The 20,531-nt window shown below is 38.8% G+C and overlaps 1 long non-coding RNA gene across 3 annotated transcripts in view; it reads right to left on the minus strand.

Moving 5' to 3' along the window:
* The window catches only part of LOC115494412 (uncharacterized), a 69,773-nt gene extending 49,254 nt beyond the window's left edge, over positions 1-20,519 (minus strand). For all 3 annotated transcript variants that reach the window (XR_012055161.1, XR_012055160.1, XR_012055159.1), the window contains exons 1-2: positions 20,129-20,519; positions 17,889-17,974 (exon numbers count right to left, since the gene is read on the minus strand). This is a non-coding gene — a long non-coding RNA (uncharacterized lncRNA). The remainder of the gene's footprint in view (positions 1-17,888; positions 17,975-20,128) is intronic.
* Positions 20,520-20,531: the final 12 nt, after the last annotated feature.

Here is a 20,531-nt window from a genome sequence, read left to right on the forward strand (position 1 = left end):
CAAGATTTTATTTCAGATACCAAATTAAATAGCTGGAATTTCTGAGATAAATGACTGATGACCTCTGGGAAAAGAAAAAGAAAATTATTATTTACTTAGTGTTGACTGTATCATTAAGTTAAAGAAGGGATGGTTTTGATCTTGTGTCTTTCCACTAAGTTTTCATGTATGTAAGTTAAGTGATCCCAAAGATACTCTTAAGTATCACCATTCCAGCATGACAAATTGTTTCATGTTCTCCATGGTATGATAGCCAAATAAATAGAGGCAGTGTTTATTTTGCCACTCAGCAGATCTTTCAAATATTATCACTGTGACTTATTTTCTTTGTTTTATTTTATTTCAAGTCAATTTCTATTTAAGACTTAAGTTCACTGTTTTATGCCCTTGGGCCGGGTACAGGTCTTTAACCAAGCCTCTGTGAATAAATAGTAGTGATTTCCACGACTGCAGATCATGACAACACTGGTGGGAGCATTTTCTTTAAATGCCATGTCACTTTCACCTACTGCCTTCAGGCCAGTGCATGACATGCAGTAAGTGTCAGGAGAAATGTCACATCTGGGAGGAAGAGCTTGTGTGAACGTTAAACTGGAATGTGGAAAAATGGTGTCACATACCCTGTAATCTAATACTGTTCTCCCTTAAAAGGGATGTTTTCTCTATTGGAGATATGTGTTTACCAAAAGGACTTCTGCTTGAAGTTCAACAGAAACTAAACTTATCTGCTTATCCCAAGTTTTCTTGGGAAGTTCTTGCTACAAGGGTTGAATTCCAGGTCCTTGTATATTTTGCTGACATGATAAGAGTCTTTAGCAAATAAACTCAGAAAATGGAAAGGAGAGGAATGAAATTAATTTGTGTTATGGAATGAGAATAACCTTCTCCTAGGACATGAGAACAGCATCCTACCCCTCAGACTCCAAGTCTTATGAGTACCTATCCTTATATTTGGAAGGATCCAAATATAACAATAGGGAGGGTATCTAATGATGCTTCACTGGCGCATACTCAGCTCAGGAATATTAAGGGTTAAGGATGCATTATGTGCAGTGCCTCTTTTCTGTTTGTTTTTAATCTGCCACCTGCTAGGTCTATTTGATATCCATAGCTCTTATAATAGAAAAGGCAATGGATAACTATTCCTATTCTTATTCATTTTTCTTTGCTACTCTGCTTGCAAAAGTCTGCCACAAGATTTCTCCTATTGCTTTCTGGGCTGTGTTCTGTTTCTCTCATAGAAGATATTGTCTGGCTTCAAGAATCCCTCTTGTCTATGTCTTTATAGTTTCTGTTTTTACTATATGCTTTTTGAGATGATGGCACTGGAATGAGTTCTTTGTCCACTGTGGATTCATGCCATACTTTTTTCCAAATATTTCTCAGAATTTTAGCAGCTTAATAGTTCATTAGTAAGGATACTTTCAAAATCTCTCCTGAGTGACAAACTATTTCTGAATCTAACATGTAGATAGGATTGTTTCTCCCAGAGGCATTACTTTACATTTATGCATTCGGTCTAATTCGTTGTTCTATTACTGCCATAACATCATAGAAGTCAACAAATCTTCACAGCCAGCTTTCATTTTGATTAGCTTGAACAATACAGTAGCACCAGTAAATGTTGCCACTTCACTGTTAACCTCCTTTCCAGCTCAGCAATTATGTTCTCTATGACTGGTTTTACCTGTTTAGGTAGTGTTTTCAATAATCTTGAATTCTTCGTTTTGACAAATGTAAGGAATTCCCTTCAGCTGTTATTGAGGTGGTTATAAACAAAACATTACTTGTAATAAATAAAAGTTCAGTTATTCCAGGTTTGAGATGCAAATCTGCTCTGAACTACATCTGGGTACAGTGATTTGTTGCTATTAACTTTGTTGATCATTCCACTTCCACCAACAACTCAGATTCATCCACTAGGAAGGAGAAGTCTGATGGAGAAATATACCCAAAGTCTCCAAAGAAAGCACAACTACAAAAAATTTTTTTACTGTTTCTATTCTGAACTTATGTTCTCTGAATACTCCCTTTTATGCTTGACTATCAATTGCCCTGCTAAATTTCAGTCTGGCTTTTTATTCTTCATCTATTTGAAAAATAATCGACATGACATTTCATGTCTTCTGCAAGTTGTTCCTCAAAAACTTTCGCAACCTGACTTCATATGCATTTATATTTAACCTGCAGTTTTTATATTATTTTCCATTTTCCTCTTCTCAATGTAGCCTCAGATATTTGAAAGCCTGTCTTCTTTCTTCAAATACCTTCCATTAACCTGATACTAAATCATGTCAATTGATTGCTTTGGGCTCAGGGTGGAATGTGAAATACCTGAAGTTTGTGTGGTAGAAGTCCTGCCATCCTTCTGAGCCTTTGAAATACTGCTTATAAATATACTTTATGTTATCTGCAAACATTTACTCTTTAGCTACCCCTTTTAGGTAATTTTTTTTTCCAGAGTTCTCATTTTTGTATAGCTGCTTGCTTTTTTTTTTGTTTATTTTTTTTTTCTTTTTTAAAATCAGCTACTACCGAAATAAACAGATTTTAGAGACTTGTTGCTCCCCAGAACTATCACTGCCTTTGTGATCTTGCTTCTGCCTTCTCACTTGTCTGTTACCTGGCTATAAGAGATTGTCTTTATGTGCCCAGTTCAAAGATGATGAGAAATTTTGCCCATATCCTATTTTCAACTAGGAGGTCATTCACTCAGTGATGCATTGCCTCATTCAAATGAGATCCTCTGCATTGCAACTGCCCATTCTTCCAGTGAGATATTCCCTTCCTGGAACCATTTAACTAGATCAACACCTCAACTTGCCCTTTTATTTCTAAGCATAGGGATAATTATGTGGCGTCATCTCAGACTCTGGAATGAAACTGTCATTGGTGTAGTTGTGCCATCATGTATTTGACACACACTGATTTGACATTTGCCAAATCAGTCACAGAACTGCTAGCACATGCATCCTGTCAGCCCCACTGCCTCTGCCCTCAGACTGAGCATCTTCTTCATGCACCCTCTTCATTTGACCTCAGAAGCAAGTCACCCAAATGTACACTTTTGATGGGTTGGTACAGAGCAGGGCATACTGACCTCACTGGATACTTTATTAGTGAAGAAGTAAATTATTGAAATGCATACAGATAGAAAGAGAAAAAATGAAACTATGCCATAAATAGAGCAAACTTGTTGCTTGAGAGTTAAGCAGCCATTCATACTCTTCTAAATTATTTAACTCACTGCTTTAATTCACTAGTTCCTTCCAAAATGAAAAACTGGCACTTGTTTCTATAGCAATCCTCTGAATTTACACTGAGCTGAAGATCTAGATAGCCCCTGATATTTTACAGAGGTTTTTATCCGTTTAACCAAAACCTATAAACTCAAGTTTGCCTTTATTTTTTTTAAAGATATCCTTGAGGTTAGCTCTGGGTCTATACACTGATGACAGCTATAACACAGTAGAAAAATGAATAAGGGAGGCTGAAATTGGTTTCATTGGGGTGTTGCAGCTGCAGTAACCTTGACATAAACCAGCTGCAAGCTTCTCAGGCTAAAACAGTTCTGAGATGGATCAGTTTTAATAATACTTCTGGCTTGTGCGCCATTTTAACTGTATCTAAAAGTCCTCCAGGTTTATTGAGTTCAAGAGACATTGTTATTATTCAGTTTTATTTGCACAAGTCACATGAAACTTAAGCCATAAACTCCCCACATGCTATGTACTTTAAAGGGTCCTAAGTGACCTGTAAAGAAGTTTGCTGTAAATCCTTCCATCACAGAGTTTTGCAGACAGAACCAAGTGATCCACAAAGCTCAGAAAAAAATCTTGTGTCTGTGTACAAAAGACCAGAGAAAGAGAAATCTCATTCTTAGCTCCTTTCTTCAGTTATGATTGAGGGGTGGGCTTGGAAGTGCCTGATCCACCAGCAGCTGCTTCATTACTGTACCTTACAAATAGTGTAAGGTAACCTCGTCTGCCCACAGTTCACTATTAAGTCAGTAAATGTAAGGGTTTTCAAATTCACCCACCCGAAGTCCTAAGTCTAGATGCTCGTTCATTGTTTATTTTTTGTCTCAAGTGATGAAAACTATGCATGTTTTAGCAAGGTTCCTTGGCACATAGTGGACTTTAACAGCTGTCACTCTGTTTAATATTGCTTAAAAGCAGACTGAAAATTTTGGGACAGCATCTGCATTATGACTAGTTTGCACTGGGTCTCACCGTGATAAATCAAAGCAATTAACTGGGTGAAGTTTAATGGTACCAAATTTCTGTTTAATACTTCCAGAATGCTTTGTCTCTCCCCCTCAATTAGCTTCTTATTTCCTTAGCAAGGAGGTAAATCAGAAATAGCCTTGAGAAGGAAGTCTCATTACATTATGCTTCGTCTTGAACTAAGCACTACTGAGACCAATTTGGATCATGATCTTGGAATCTGATTTTGTCAGTCACTTGAAATATCAGTCACTTGAATATCTTGCTGATATTCAACAATATTACCCACAGACCTTTTCAAAACAGGGAGCACTTCAATATAATTCTGACACAGCTTGGCGCAAACCAACATGATCTGAGAACCTCTGCATGCATGCTCTTGGTGGTGATCTTAGCACTAAGGACTGCAGCATTAAAATCATAATATCTGTCTGGTACCACAATTCAAAATGGTTACATAAAAAAATAAAATGAGAAGACACTCTTGCAATAGTTTATGAAATAAAGGATCTAGGGGTAAATCAATGCATATGGGCTGTGTCACTTCGTTAAGAGATGCAGTGGTGGGATAGAAAAGAAACACAGCTGATAAAAGCATCTGTAACATAGCTAACCAAGACCTCAGAGGTCAACCTGCACAATGGAATTCTAAATATTTGAAAATATGTTTCTGATGAAGATCCCTCTTAACTCTGTTGCATGTGACTATAACTACAGGGTATTTGAGCATATGTTAGGTTAATCACAGCATATGAGTTAAATGTCAGCAAATTCCTATTAGGTCCTCTTCCTACTTTACAGCCCCTATTTGCCTTCAACCAAGAGATACACATCCACAGAAGTTGCTTCTATATTTGCAGAATGGAGGAAGGCAATGTGTAAACACCCTGATTTCTTGTTGTTTGGCTTAAAGTAGTCACTTTAACCATCCTTTCCAAAAATGTCATTAACACTTGGAGTTGTTTGCATTTGAATGGATGATCTCATTACAAACATATGCCTTTGGTCTTCCTCTTTCTTGGCACCCTGTGATTTTCCCTTCAAGAAAAGGAAATTTGAAATTTCAGTCTGCTTCTAAGCAATATTAAACAGAGTGACAGCTGTTAAAGTCCATTTTAAAGAAGTGGTGAGACTCTTCACAAAGTAGAACCTAAAAGCTGGAGAAAGGAACTTCAACAAAACTGGTCTTGCTGTCCAGCATGATTGGATGATGATCTCACTGCTGTCACTGAACCAGAACAAAGACCAGATTGGAGCTGTTCAAGAATTTGAGCACAAAATGTAATGACAGTGGAAAATCCTGACCTGTCAAACCAACATATTCTCTGGAAATAGTTTGGTTTCAACAAACTTCTTCCAAATCACTGTTGTATTTCCTTTCAAAACTTGCCTAGTTTTCTGAAAATTCATGGAGAGAGGGCGGTTCAGGAGTTTGTGTTTTGAAGGTCTAGAATTCTTGTCAGCTCCAGCAAAGCTTAAAATGAGTTGAGTTGGAAGGAGTTGAAGGCACAAAGTTTACAGTTTATTAACAGAAAGGTGGTTTGCAGGAGAGAGCACTTGACATTATTCTGAAGAAACCCTTCTAATTGCTTGCTGTCTTCAGAGCCCTGCATTTGGGCTATAGCAGCTGATGACAGCTTCTGCAGAGGGCTTGGTCCATTGCTCAACCCTTCTGACAGAAGACCAGGCAGAAATGATCCAGTATCACAGTCTCCATCCTAGTAGCAAAAGGACTGCTCCTATCACTTCCATCTCTACAAAACCTGAATGGGGAAAGGGAAGGATCAAACAGCACCTGGCTCTTCCTGGTGTCAGGAAAGAAGATGTCAATGCCATTACAAAACTGGGAGAGACTGCCTATGAGAGCAGTTCTTGCTTCCACAGTTACAGACCTGATTTGGGATTTGAGAGATCAAATTAAATTTTTGACAGGGGTTAGGCTAATCTCAGACTGGTTCTGGCCCCTACTCTGTGCTTATAGAACATGCAAGGCACAGGTGTGTCTGCTCTTCAGGCAAGATGATGGTTAGAGTACCCCAAATTTCAAGTCCCCTGCCCATACAGCTGGCAGATTCTCTTCTTGCTGACCTCCCAGGCTGTAACATAGAGCCCAAGAGCTCTGGGAGCTTCAACTCCCATGGGGTGTGACAAGACCTCCCCCCTCCTCAGCAAAGGACTGGGTGCTACGTGTAGACACTGGAGTTTTTTTGCTTCCTGAGCTGAGTCTGGGAGCTGGGAAGCCAGGACACAGGGGAGGCTTTTGAGTGTCCTGGGCTCTCTGGCACAGAGTAGAGTGCTGTGCCAGGCCACAGGCAGCAAACCTGCTGGGGACCCCACAGGAGATAAGTCAGCTTCATTGCTTTTTCAAAGGAAAAAACAAAAACAAAAAGCAAGAAGACAGAAGAAATCTGGCGAGGGAGTGACAGTGCCTGTAGTTTCCATTCCAGATCAGAGGGGAAATAGTCCATGTTTAGGAGTACAAAAGCCTAACTTTTAGGTAGTTCTGGTTGTAACCACAAGGCCCCAGTCCTTGCAATTGCTTAAGCATCAGCAGACTCACAGAGGCAGAGCTAATTGCATAGTTGCTTCAGCTCTTCACCAGAGAATGTTTCTAATGTATATTCAGAATTTAGAAGATAAAACATGTATGATTCACACCAAGTCAGTTCTTCTCTCTTCTGTTTTCATCAGGACACTGACCTTTCTGCCTCCCTCGCTGAGATTGATCAATCAGAATAGTGTCATTGATACCTACAATTCCCTGTCTTTTGAATACTTCAGATAGCTAAGTATATATCACATGGATTCTTCAGACAGCTAAATATCTATCACAACAATTTGACCCTAAAGAAAAAAAAATCACTTCACCAGCACTTTCTGTCTTTGCTCTGTGATAATCATAGCAGCAAGACCAAAGAAATGTTGAATCTTAGATGCAGTTCTGCCAGTCTCAATACTTTCTACTCATGCTGGTGTTAAGTCCAGAGATGCCAAGAGAGTATCACCACGTATTTCTTCTGAGCTTTGCATATGTGCCAGTCATGACAATTACTTGTGGCAGAATCTTATGGAAAAAGACTTTGAGAGGCCACCTATATGCTTCGACTTGAAAGTGAAGGCTTTAAAGTATCCTGACAAGTTGGATCTAGGTTCCTTCCCTTGACAGCAGCATCTCTTTCTGCCTCTGCTCTTCCCACTGTCAGTCCTGCAATAACCCACCAGGCATTGCTGGCAGGAGCTCAGCACAGCTCAGCTCTAGGCTGGGATACTGCTGCTGCTGAGTTCTCTTTGCTGTCCCTGCAAGCAGTGCATGGTAACCTGTGGTAGGCACATTCTTCTCTCTCTCAGGATTTTTTCATAGAGGAGCACAGAAAGAAGAAAGATAAAACAATTTATATTTCTGCTCCTTGTTTTCCCATGTGGAATGTGTTTGGAGAATTGTTTACCTGGGGTGGATTGGATTCTGATGAGGATTGTTTGAGCCTGATGGCCAATCCAATCCATCTGTGTCTGGACTCTCGAGAGAGGGTCACAAGTTGTTAGTTAGATACAGTAGTTAGAAAAAGTAGGTTTGTAGTTTTAGTATCTCCTTAAAATAGTATATTAATGTATTATAGTATAGTTATAATAAAGAAAACATTCAGCCTTCTGAACTGGAGTCAGACATCATCATTTTTTCCCACCGGGTTTGCCTGCATTTACAATAGTAACCTTCACTGACAATGATACTCTGTCTTGTGAAACTTAAATAGTTGGAGAAGCATTCAGGGCAGCAATGTGTACAATGGTCTGTCCAAAGCCTGGAAGTCATTCTGGGCTTTGCTTTCTCTGTCAGACTAAAAGCTGTTGGTGAAACAGAGGGTTGGAAAACCAGAGTTTTGAGCTGTTGTGTACCATAATCGATCTTTTTTTTTAATATTCACTGAAGAAAGAACTTCCTTCTGGAGAACAAATTGTTTACAGGATTTTCCTCAACATTCCATACTGAGGTTAATATTTATAGCCACTATGAATCTTTTAAAGGAGAACAGCTTCTAAATGCAGTAAGGTATGAGGCTTTCATAACACAGTAGTTGGAGAGCTTGGGGAAAAGATAGAATAGGTTTTTTTGTAGCCAATGTGTTGCAGAGAAAGAAATATAAAATTGATTCTGCCCATGCTGATGCCAGCAGTCACAGTAGCAGATTTTAGAAAGAGCAGAGAGAGTATCTTTTTCCTACAGTAATCTCCTAGTTGGCTGCTAGTTTTCTTATCGTTACCTGTTCATTACTTTGAGGTTAAGAGTTTCATATACACAAGAGAATAAGCAACCTGAGAGTTCCTTAAAAAGCCGTAATAATGGTCGGCATTATACGCAACTGATTTACTTTCTTAATATCGTATCAAGCCTGTTTTAGCTGTATTTGTAGAGACACAGTGACACCCAGTGGTTGCTAATAAATATAATGGACTGACCTATAATTTATTTGGGGCACTGGATCTGAACATTATCTAAAAACTAGCTCCTATACATTCAGAAAAGTTCCAGTGTATGCTGTTTATTAAAAAACAGGTGATTCAGTACCTGTTTTTGTTATGTGTATTATATTGAATTGCCAAAACTAAAATAAAACAGAAATATATAAAGCTAATTATTCAAACAGTATTTTTTTATAATCTTTGTTAAATAAAATTGTTCATAGCAGAGTTCAAAGAATTAGTAGTTTTCATTTGTCACAAAACTTTTGCTAATCAAGTCTTTTAGCATTTTGGGTAGCAAATGTGCTCTTCCAGTGGACAGTGTGTGAAGACCACTTTATATTTTAAAGAAAAAAATCTGGTATTCCTGTCCAAAGAGTTTCTTTTTTTTTTTTTTTTAGGAGCCAAATGAGACTTAAAAATGGAAAGTTTAAAAAGGTTTAATGAAAAAACAAATTGCTCTTGCATCAGCTTGACATAAACAAGAAGCTTCCTGCTTGACATTAAGCTAATAGTGAGGAGTGATTGCTGATTTCTAATCTAGCAGCAATAGTAATTTATTTTTCACATTATGTAGAACAGATGCTCAGTAATTCAATTCCCTTTACTCTGAAATTTTTATTGAATCTTTGCTGAAGGTTCACAGAGCTTATTCTTATGTTCTTGTGGTCAGCAGGAGTATAACAGTTTAAGGGTGGTTCTGTGCCAGGCACAGATGAACATTAGTGCGCTGTGGAAGATGAGGCTGTGCATGTCCAAGTCAGGGAAGGCAAAGGAGCAGCAAAGCCCAGGCTCCAGGGAAGATCCCAGAGAAACTCCCACTGACATCACCAGAGCAGAACTGTGTGTAACTGGCCCTGAGTGCTGGCCCAGGTGATTCCTGCTGTTAACAGTCTGCCTCAGGTCTGGGGCAGATATATACTTGTGAATTGGCTATTGCCACCCTGACTGTTGGGAGGTATTGCTATACTCACTCATCTTCCATGCTATGGCTTTCATGAAATACAGGTTTTGTCCTACAGCTGGAGGAAGGAATCTCCTAGTCACTCTTACTTCTTTTCATGCCGTACTGGAAAAGGTTTGCTTCCCCCAGGCATATGATCTCACTCTCATCTCCCAATATATAGCTCAGCATAGGGGTTGTTTAGGCCTACTTCAGGATTATGTGTGAGCTGACATACCCTCTTACCTTCAGTGCATGAGCTTCTAGAATTTCCCAGTAAGGCACTATTGCTACTGGCAGCAGGGAGCCAAGTGTGATCCACATTCCTACCTTCAAACTGTCAGATGGAAGTGCCCTGAGGTAGTTTTGAGTAGAGAACCAAAGGGAATATGAGTAAAGCTTCTGAGACCTCTGTGTGCCTTGAACAACAGGAGTAGCTACATAGCTAAGTTTCTGCAAGTGTCTCCAGATCACTGCAATTTCTCTCTGGATACCGGGATATTCACAGGCTTGAAGAGGAGCAGCACTTTGCAGTTTTTCCTATTATATTCTAATAATTTGGAGGGGGGAAAAAAAGAGTTTTACTACAAACAAACCTATTACCATTGTTATGTTTTTGTGTTGTGGCAGGTGATACCAGTTGATCCAGACCTCAAGCTAATTTTTGAGGTCCCAGTTTTGAAAGAATTTGAGCTGTTGCAGCTCAAAAAAGTAATCTGACCATTCCAATATCCCCATTAAAATATACTTAAATATATTTTGTTAAAAATCTCTCTGTTTCAAAGAGAAGGATGTCAGAGAAGATCCACAGAAAAAAAGGAGAGGGAGGAGAAAGGAGTAAAGTTAAGAAAAGGAAAACAAGTGCAGAGGAATAAATTTCAATGCCAGATGTGAAGGCTAGAAATAGCCCCAACCTTATTTCCTTCCTATTGAACCCCAATGTGTTTTCACACAGGAGAACTAACACACGCTAATACACTTCTTGCGTGCTAGCTGGTTATTAGAGCCTCACAACAAGGAAGGTGATCAGAGAATACTTGTCACATGCCCAAACTACCCTAATTCAAGGAACCTGCCACCTCAGTGCATCATATGAGGCAGCTCAAGCCTAGGGTGAAGCAAGCTTTCCGTGTAAGAATTTTAATTAGCAATGAGCACAATAAAATACATAAGCTGCTGAAAGTTAACAACTGCTACTGTTTGAGATTTTTGTTCAAATCCATGCTGTGCACTTCCCTTACCTCACTGCTAATGGATTAGCAGTATACTGGATAGTAATCAACAAATATTACAGTCATCCTTCTAATCTTATTAACAAACTTGTAAGAAGCATTAAGGACACATTTATACCACTTGTGGGAAACAGTCCAAATACAACGAACTAAAAGCTGCTTATCTACAAGCAAAACCAGCATTATATGACTGAAGGAGCCCAAGTTAATCAAAGCTATCAAGAGGCTAATTCATTGAGAAGGCAGGTAAAATGATTGTTCATAAATCATTGAAAGCATACTGTATTGTACCACACTATCCAACAATTTTGTAGCAACAATGTTCATCTCTAGGCTGCAGTTTCCTGCTTTGTATATGTCTGTGTTTTGACATTTTAAGTATCTCATCAGCATATTTTTATCTTTAAGTTGTGAATATGTTATAACTCAGCTTGTTAATCATCAGATCTTTAGGAAGGAAGGGGATAGGCTGTAAAAACAAACCTAGAATTGTTCCTGTTTGCAGGGAGCACTACTGTGCTCACTACAAGCATACACAAAATAGAAAATAATATTGTTCCAAGATACCGTGGAAGAAAACTGGGGAAAGCAACTGAGAAAATCTGATAAATCAGCTGTATATGTCTCCAGCTCCTTTACTTTATAGGATGGAGGAAAGGACACTGGTGGTTAATTTTTCACTTCAAAATACTTTAGAGAATTACTGAAATGTGCTGATTTATATAATGTAATCTTATTCAATGATTTCACCAAGGAAAAATTGGGATCTGGTCTTATTATGTCTTTCTTCTGATAGGATTGAGACTATCCACAGGCTATGATTCACTACTCTTTAGAACTGTCTTCCAAAGGCTCACTCTACCAGTTTTTGAAAGTGTTTAAAACACTGTTCTTCACTGCTTGCTTTTCCCCCACCAGCAGTCCTAAGAAAGGTTTTCCCACTACTTACAGTAAGTAAAGGATTCCCTCCAAAGACTATAGTTAATAGCACCTGTTTCTGATCTCACAAGATGTGGAACATACTCTAGTACTCTATACAGCATTATATTCCACATTTCCAGTGCCTGATATTCTACTGCTCTGCACTATAGTATTTATGTGCATCAGCACAAAGCGAGGGCAAAAGGCTACCATTGCAATATGCTCCCTCTGGAAAAACGACACTCTAGGATAAAAGAGAACATAGCCTGTTAGGAAGAAGAGAATAGTCCTTTAATTACAATCATTAATCATGTGTTGTTTTGTCAATTTTTTCATAGAACACAGGAGATCTTCAGGACAATATGGCTGAATAGCACAAGAAGCTAAAAACAAGTGAAGCCAGGAGTGCTATTTGATAACACTGTCAAATCAAAATTGTATAGGTTTGTCTCCAGCTATCTGAACATCATCATTTACTCATTTTTGCAACTTCACAGATGTGTTTTTCAGTTCCCTTCTTTCTTTTTCTCTACCAAAAAAACTTTACATGCCCATTTTTAACTCTAGGAAGTAGATTGCCTCAGGGCTCGCACAGTCCTTTCACTTTTGGCATAGCATGAGACATAAGCCCTCATCTGGCTCTTATTTTCTTTCTCAGCCTCACCAAAGTTTGACTGCTCTATGGCTCACATTTCCAGCTTGGTCCTATTATGTCTGAAATGCCAACTGGCAACAAAACTGCACAGGCACCTGGAGCAAAAAGTAAATATTTCTTGTTCATTCTAATTTCGCAGCATCATGTCAAAGCTCCTGGTTTGGGTTTGCTCTCTAAGATTCTCCCTCTGTTCTCCAAAAAAAAAAGGATCATCCATCTCCCTTCAAGCTCCAGGACTGAATTTTTACCATCTGTTCAGGATTTTGCTCTTACAAGGCTCCCTGCCTGGATTGCACACTTTCTTCTTCTGGTTCACCAACAGCCATCAACGCTATTCTGACAGCAACTTTCTAGAGATGAGTTTTTGCAACTACCTTTAAATGGAAAATGAAGTCCTTTTATTTGATTGATTCAAACATCTGTCCACATCCTTGTACATTAATTATGAGGCCTAATAGAGCTTTTTGGTTTTGTATCATTTGTCTTAGCTGTCATTTTGTCTCAAGACAAAAACACTCAGCATGCTGCAACTCAATATCCACCAGAAAACTGAGTGTGTGCTTTTCTACTTGTATTTTCTTACCGATTAAAACTGTGGAGCACAAGGGATTTGACTAGATCTGCATAATCTAGTGATAAAGACTAAATAAAAAAACCCCACATAATAAAAATAGTCTAACTTTTCATTGTTTCTGCTGTAAACAACATTAACTACAACCTTTGGTGAGAAGTAGTCTTCTGGAAGTAGGAGGGAAAGAAACCAAATTCAGCTGTGAGAAGAGAGATGAAGAGATAACCAAGAGCTTGGTTACTCTTCATATTTTGACCAGTCTGAAAGAGAGCTTTGAAGCACAACATCGCTCTGCTAAGCAACTAAGAAACTGAAAAGACTGGAATTCTTAAATGTTAATGAAAGTATCTTCTTTATCATATTATGCTGAGATCTCCGTTCTACGTCAAAATTAAAAATAAGTATTTACTACAAAAATCCATGTGTCTGTTTTCACAGATGCACCCTAGCAATTTTAAAGCAATTTTTCTATTTTATTGAGCTTTATTCCATTTTTAGTTCATATATCTGATATAGGATTTATCTGCTTTGGAAAAAAATATATACTATGTCAGATTTTCTCAATAGAGTTAACTTACACATTTTCACTGAATTCAGCTCTTTGCTGAATTGGAATCATGCCTCTGAAGGAACCAAACTACAGGAAAATTGCTCTATTTCTTTTCATTGGCAGGGCAAAAGTAGCTGAATGAAACAGCTCTGAAGCACTGCCCAGCACAAAACAGAGCCCACGGGCACATGTGCACATAACGAGATAACAGATAATGGGTTCATGATGTAGAAGCACCCATGGTTTAACAGTGCCTACAGAAGTGAAACAGTAGCTGTCACAGGTGCTCCTGCCCCTTCATTCCACTGGCACACTGGAAGCAAAGAGTGCTGTCTTTGATTGGCCACCACTTTTTAGAGAGGTGGCCAAGTGATTCATCTGTTTTCTTCCTCTGTGTTTGGAGCTGCCTTGCTTGCACGGTGGTTTCCTGGGATATTTGTGGACTCTGCAATCCTGGAGCTTTCATTCTGACTTGTCTCCACCAGGACCTAAAAAGGTTTCAGTCTTCCTGTAAAACATGAACTTGAGAGCACACCTGCAACTTTGTTATAATATCCAGATGTTAACTCTTACCACATGTTAAATGTGAGATGGCTTACTGGGAAAGAAAGCAATAAATGGTGACTTCTTTTTGCAAACCAAAGTGGTGGTATATTAAAAATGGTAAAGTCACTTAAGTTATCTGCTGTTTTGATGTAGAGTAAGAATTCATTTGTGACAAATAACTACAGAATAGCTTCTGTTTACATCTGCCCCAGCCCTCTTTTATAGAACTAATATCCTCTAATCACTCTATTGTTATTTTAGCAGTCTAAGTTTTAATTGGCATACTCTGACTTTGCAATAAATTTTTATGTAATGAGTTATAGAGGTGTAACTATACTAGAATTTTCCTGCTGGTAGGAAAAGTTTCCTTTTGCTAGGTCAGGCAACTATATTATCACACTGGAAAAAGCCCACTGGTAAAACATCTACCTATTATCCATCAGGTTACAGATTTTGTTACCTTTTTCTTAAGAGCTTTCCCTAATCTAGATAGTTAATGTCAGAGCTAATACAAATGAGCTCATTAAAAACACACAGATAAAGTGAACACTCTTTGAAATAATTTAAAACCTGAGGGGTGTTACAGGTTGCTGGATCTGAGGGTAATGCAAGGTCAGCTCTCCCTTAATTTCTTTTGACTTGTTTCTTCCAGAACAGGATATGATACTATTCTCTCCAATCTCACTTGCCAACAAGGAGATCCAGATAATCCTCAAGCTGCTGAGTCAATATGTGGTTATAGAGAAAAGTATTTCTTAAATATGAGATTGTATGTCCATTGGGAAAGCTCTTTTTCAGACTTCTCTCTCAAGCAAAACAAAACGAAACTATTCCTCATAAGTCACATTTTATTAACCTCTAGCTGTTCTTGGTGCTTTCTCTTGACTTCTCTGTTCCTTTCTTAATAATCCTACCGAGGCTGAACACAGAATTGTTTTTCAGGACTCACCAACACACGTTTTCTGCAATAACATAGTTTTTCCAGTCTTTCATAGAAGAGACTCAATTTTTATTAGTTACACAGGTAAACCTCCATTTATATTAATTAAAATGATGATTCATTCTCATCCACGGCTTTTTACATCTGTCTGTAATGAATTCCCTATTGTTTTTGAATCACTTCTGATGTACATCCAGTTTGATTTGTGGTTTTGTATTCCAACAGGGTTTGTAAGCCTTTGAAACTCAGTATCATCAGAAATTTTGTAAATGTATCCTCCATTCTGTTATTTAAGCCATGTGTTAACATATTGGTTGGAACAACAAAAGACTTAGAACCATAGAATTTTATGTTTTTTCCTTCTGTTACAAAATTATGTATTGATTTTCAAAACACACGTATTCCATTTGTAAAGTTACTATTATTATTTTTACCTAGAATTTCCACAGTATCTCTGGAAATTCAGCAGTTGCCTAATGGGATTTCTTCAAGGTCACTTAGATCATCAGGGATTTACCTCACAATGTAGGTTATGGCATCCTCGGTAGCTGTGAAATGGTTCACGTATAATAAGCATAGTCTTCTCATATTTCTGGTACTTTCAATCATTAATGGGATGGGGGAAAAAAATAACAGGTCACATTCTTAGATGAACTGTTTTGTTATATTTCTAATGCCTTGGTCACAGCAAACTGCTAGACAGAATTAGATGTTTGCTGTCTCACATATACAGCTGTCTGTATTTTGATGCCATCAGTTATATGGCAAGTTTTGTTTGCACAAAAAGATAAACACAGCCTACTGATCAGGTATTGTATCATGTAATCAATATGAACTACCCCTCAGCCCAGAGAAAATAACTCATAGAAGATCAAATGGGATCTTCCTGAGGAAAAAATCCAGGAAAAGTATTTTTTAACGAAGTCATGAAAGGCAGACATATGAATTGCCATATCCATTTCAGTTACTGGATTGTGAGGCCCTAGCAAAGACACAAACTTTCCAACCTTGGTATCCAGTGACTGACCTCACAGAAAGCCAGCAGGTCAGAGAGGGATGCTGTGTCACCTTTGCAATCTGATGGCAGTTCATGAAGATTAGGCAGTTCTGGGGTCAGTCTGTCAGATCAGCTTGACTGTGGTATGCATTACTAACTTGAAGGGAGCACTCTGATACTTTGTGTCACTCAGGATATAGAACATATCACGACTTCAGTGCAAATGTTTAAGGAATTGCTTTTCTAAATAAGTTGTAGGATTTTCAAATTGTAGTAGCATAAAAACTTCGGAGGTTATTAAAACATTCACATTCTCAGCACAATATACTTTATTGTGATGTAAAATAAGAGTAAGCAGCAAAGTGTTGTAGTGCTTGTCAAAAACTGTCTCCATATTGTCTGAAGGTACTTTCTCTACAAATTTTATTCTTATACAATTACTTCGTATCTTGTTTGTTTACAGAGTAAGTTGTGCAATGCCCTTCTGCTGCCAGAAAAATTAGAGAATTGTTTTTTTGATGTAAAGCAAGCTCCAGTTCATAAGTATTTGAAATTCTATGATACAGCTATCAAAAACTTGTTTTTCTGTCCAGAATTAATGGTCCAGTTAGTAAATATTCCCGCTACCAGCAGAAATGAGTGTATCTACAGTGCATTTAATTCATTCATTCTTTAGTGGATTCATTAAAACATGGTAACTTTAATTCATTAATCGACGTTTATTGTGGGACTTTGATCTCTAGACTAAACCAAACAGTCATACTGTTCCAAGAAGCCAGGCCTCACAAATCTGAGCAGCACTGACTCAAGTAACCAGATATAGTGGGGCAGGCCCAAAGAGAAGCTCTAACAACCCTAGATACAAATGCAAAAGTCATTTCAAAGTGGGTGATTTATGTTATAACAATTAACCTAATCTGATATTACTCTGAGACATTAGGAATAAAACTCCACAGCAGTCTGCCTACTTGCCTCGTCATGACAGCTGGCTCCAAACTTCCCAAAGAAACCAGAAGATGACTCTTAACATTAGTGGCTCTGACTTCCTTTTCACACAGTAATTATTACAATATGCTTTGGTAAATTCACATAATGCATGATTCTTGAATGTCTAAAATTAAATTAAACAGGAGCCTTTCCTAATGTTGTATTACAGGTTGTATTTGTGTTAATCCAAATAGGCATTTTTATGCAGCACAGCTTATTACAACCTATTGAAATGTTTCCTTTCCCTTTTCCCTTTCCTTTTCTATCATACAGTAAGCCAGAGGGAAAGCAAAATCCCACTGGTGGTAGGAATGAAGCCAGCCTTTGCCAACAGTTAAAATACATGGAAGGGTGGCTATGTGCAGAGAGCTATAAGACACCCTAAACTTCAACAGACCAAACAGAACACTTTATGATTGCTCACATATTTACATATGGTGCGGGCCTTAATAACTAAAAGCAATTTCTGAAGTGTGCAGAACTCAAAATGCAGAAATTGCTAAGAAATCTAGCAGCAGCAGCAGCTTCTGGGTGAAACAGCCTTAGTCAGCTGGTTTCAAGCACTTCACACAACAACACCCCTACCACCCCAGGAAAAAACCCTGAACGGGAACTCCGGACAAACGCTGATCTGGCAAAGGCAGTGCTGGAGTGCCCTCCGCTGGCACAGCTCAGGCAGGGGACAGAGGGTTGCTCCTCTACAGTCTGAAGGGAAGGAGGCTGAGAGAAGGAGACCAAAATCTTAATATTTGAGCGAACGCTGAGAAAAAGCCAGAGTGTTTGGATCACGTGGGTTTCTTGATCCTTCACTATTCATGTATGACAGAGCATCTGGAAGAGCAACTCTTAAAAACCTACTCACTATTTTACATAGGCATGGGCAGAACATGTATTCTTTGTCTCCTTCAGCATCTCTTTGATGTGAAATTTCAGCTGGTCAGAAAATCCCTAGAAAAGAAAATAAATAAAGAAAGTTTTTTTGTCTTATCAAAATTATATTTAAAAGTAGATAATGAATGATAATGAATGTCTTTTTAAATAGTCTATTTATAGAGAAAGAAAGAAAGCTGAGAAATCAAATTACTTAACTGCTTGTGTTCATACAGAGATCACAGGCAGAATCAGGACAATGAGAAAACACAGAAAATATTTTCAAATAGTGAACAATATCTCGTCTTTTCTAGGTACCAGCAGTGTAAAAAAATTGGCTTTTGCTTCACATCAACCTATGTGTATTTCACTTATACTTAGAAAATTATACAGCACATGCATAGCACAGGGTCCAGTGCATGAAACCATGAAACGAGTAGAGACAGAACTAGTCACTCAACCTGTCATGCAGCCTCATTTGTCACTGCTCCTTTTCAGCACCCTAATAAAACATGCATTTGTGACTCATCTTATTGCATAATCTTCTGTCATTAACTACCATTGTCCCAAGCTTCCTCCTCAAAGCTGATCCAGTGTGATTTCTCATCTCTTTCTCTTTTGTCTCCTCCCACCCTTACACAGTGCCCTGAGGACTACCCCTTGTGTTTATCAAGAGGTAGACTACTTTTGTGCCCCAAATCACCAAGTTTTGTTCTAGCAGTGTATGCTGTCAGGAGACAAGTACTAAACAGCTTAAAAACAGCTACCTTGAGAGCTGTGTCCAGCTCAGGGCCCCTCACTACAAGAAGGACATTGAGGTGCTGGAGCATCTCGGAGAAGGGTAACAGGGCAGGTGAAGGGTCTGGAGCACAAGTCCTCTGAGGAGTGGCTGAGGGAGCTGGGGATGTTTATCCTGGATAAGAGGAGGCTCAGGAGTGACCTTGTGGCTCTCAACAACTGCCTTGAAAGGAGGATGTGTAGCGAGGGGGGGGTCTGCACCTTCTACCAGGTAACAAGTGACAGGATGAAAGGAAATGGCCTCAAGCACCAGAGAAAGTTTAGATTGGCTAAAGGAAGAATTTCCTCAGTGAAAGAGTGGTCAGGCATTGGAACAAGCTGTCCAGGGAAGCGGTGGAGTCACCATTCCTGGAAGCATTAAAAAAAGTAGCTGTGGACGTGAGGACATGGTTTAGTGGTAGACTTAGTGGTGTTAAGGTAATGGTTAGACTTGATCTGAAGCGTCTTTTCCAGCTTAAATGGTTCAGTAATTCTATGATTTCATTATTTGAAATTTGTCCAATAATGGACCTGTCTGGCATCCTCTTGGAGGGCACTTTCCAGAAGCATCCAAGACATCCCAACAACAAAAGGGAACAACACACTCAGAGCAGTGTAGTTAAATATAATAATAGAATCTGGAATGTCTCAAATTGGAAGGAATCCATAAGGATGAACAGGTCCAATTCCTACCTCCTTGCAGTAAACCGTATGACTAAAAGTATTATCCAAAAGCTCCTTGAACTCTGACAGGCTGGCTGTGACTGACTAAAGAGAAAAGTTTCTTTTCAGAAACTGAAAGAAGCCTATTGCAAAGGTCTTGTAACAAAGAAGTTCCATACAACAGCTAAGAAAATGAGGTGCTCTGTGCTCTTGATGTCTTGACTGCTCACCTTTTAAAAGGGAAAATCTGACTATACAAGTATCTGTAGGGGCATTTTGTACTCTCAAGACAATTTCTGATTTAAAAATAGGTTATGTGCAATTATAGGTGATTTTTTTTCCTGCTGCTGCAAGGAAGCTGATAATTGTTGTAAAATATCCACAGAGATCCTGAACCCAAATTGTATTGGATATGCATGCAAATTTGAGTGATCCTTGGATATGGCAAAGTAGGAACTCCCAGTCATGTTCTTTCCTTAAAAAACAGATTGGGTTTTACTTGTTAAATTTTTTGTGATTTCCTTTATCAGTGATTTTCTTTCATGGGATATATATGAAAAAGGATATATGAAGCATATATATCTCTTTCTAACAATCAAACCACTGTACTGATGCTATTTCTGGACCTGCAACTTTTCCAATTTATAATACATTTATATCAAATATATGTAGCACGAATGCCACATTTAAGCCTGTTTCCTTGAGATGTCAGGAAAAAAAATGTGTCTTCTCAGAATTAATGTTGGTATTCAGTAGGGAGCAAAGGGATGGATATATCCTAAGTGGAGTTACCTGAAAGGTTTACTGTTAAATCATTGAATACAGGAAAAGTGAGATCCCAGTTCCTGATTCTTCGAAGCACAGACCACAACCAGAGCCAGTGTTTATCTCCTTCTTTTAACAGGGATTGGTAACATCTCAACTATATAATTTTACAATTTCTGTAGTGACACTGCAGGTGTGGTTGCAGGTCAGTCAAAAACATACCTCACAGCATTATTAGCCACGGGCCGGGCCGGGCCGGGCCGGGCCGGGCCGGGCCGGGCCGGGCCGGGCCGGGAAGGGAAGGGAAGGGAAGGGAAGGGAAGGGAAGGGAAGGGAAGGGAAGGGAAGGGAAGGGAAGGGAAGGGAAGGGAAGGGAAGGGAAGGGAAGGGAAGGGAAGGGAAGGGAAGGGAAGGGAAGGGAAGGGAAGGG

The sequence above is a fragment of the Taeniopygia guttata genome, chromosome 3 (assembly GCF_048771995.1).
Source record: "Taeniopygia guttata chromosome 3, bTaeGut7.mat, whole genome shotgun sequence".
NCBI classification, from domain to species: Eukaryota; Metazoa; Chordata; class Aves; order Passeriformes; family Estrildidae; genus Taeniopygia; species Taeniopygia guttata.